Source organism: Bactrocera latifrons, unplaced genomic scaffold (assembly GCF_001853355.1).
Source record: "Bactrocera latifrons isolate USDA-ARS-PBARC rearing strain unplaced genomic scaffold, ASM185335v1 scaffold_1318, whole genome shotgun sequence".
Lineage (NCBI taxonomy): Eukaryota > Metazoa > Arthropoda > Insecta > Diptera > Tephritidae > Bactrocera > Bactrocera latifrons.
This window is the reverse complement of record NW_017534762.1, coordinates 11,308-12,845: the sequence shown is the minus strand read 5'-3', so window position 1 is coordinate 12,845 and position 1,538 is coordinate 11,308.

Sequence of the window (1,538 nt, the reverse complement as noted above, 5' to 3'; positions counted from 1 at the left end):
AAAAAAGTTATCAAGCTCTTAAAAAATCACCCGATATTTTCAATTTTGGTTATAAAGTTTATAGCTGTTATATTATATATATTTAAGCGTTAACTTATTACAGGACAAATTGGAAATTATATTTCATAATGAGTGGACCATAAGGGATAACTATTGTGGAAAAGTTTGGTATTACATAGCATAACAATTCGTCTGAAGAGTAAAACACAATTTTTTATTGTAAGATAAATCAAGAGATAATTATAATAACCATATTTCCTATGTTTTAAGTATAAATTTCTGTAATCCCAAACTACATACACGTTTCATATGTCAGAATTAAGCTATACGCCGGCGACCGGGCATCTTACGCGTTCTCAAATGGAGTGTTTAACCATCCTAACAGATTTACCATATTATTTTTTTAGTTCTAAGTTAAGGTTATAAATAAAACGGATTCTTAAAGAAATTATTTTTGGAAGTTTATATTAGCTTACGCAATACTCTTTTGGCATGCTCAATAGCAATACTGGCATAATATTTGAAAAAATTTAATTAAATTAAATTATTGTTCAAAATATATTCCATTTGAAATTATCCTAATCGATAATAAATTGTTTTGAACAAATAAAAATATAACTCAAATTCCTTAATTTTTTAATAGCGGTTCATTATTAACCAAATTACATTTACACTCTCCCAATTCGGCATCATAATATTGCGCAGCACGATATGGTCGCAATTTCCATGGTACTTACTCTTCCAATTCAATTGTACACCCAAACGACATCGGTAATACAATCGCGATCGATGCGTTCCATATGTAGCTCACCTATTGGACAGGACAGATAGGCTCAGTGAACTTGGCAGGTAGGATAGCAACTCATGTCTTAACGACGATATCCCCACCATTTTTCATCTTTGTGCATAACACGATGGAACCAGTCAATACGCTCAACTTCTAAAGCCTTGGTCTGCAAGGTGGGTGCTGAGTGTTTATCATATCAGAAAGTATGTCAATTAAACTTTGCTCAGAACCAGCAGTATCGGGATCTTTAGCGCAATTGACAATAGCTTATGCGACATCTGAACAGCACATTCACCGTAGTATTTGCATTTAAAATTTTTTCTCGAATTCACGACCAACTAAGTTGATAACTACATTTGAGTCATCGCGTATCGCTTTTTCATCTCTTAAATCATAAAATTGGAACAGCACCTGCATTACGCAGCAATATTAACGAAGCCATGTTTAGTTATTTCGTACTTTTATTGGAATAAATCCCAGCCGATCTGTTATTTATCTTCCTAATGGAAATATGCAAACACTTCTTCTAGATTCAAATAACTAAATAAACCATAGTAAAGGATTGTTCCATGAAATAAATTCAAATAAATTGTCTTGCAAAATCCTACTATGATAGCAAAAATATAAATATGGCTGTGAATGAGCATATTCTGGGCCCCACTATTCGGCATGGTTGCTTATTTGTTCGTATCATTTTTCTGTGATGAACATTTATTAACTTACCACAGTTAAAAATTTATAAATAAATTTA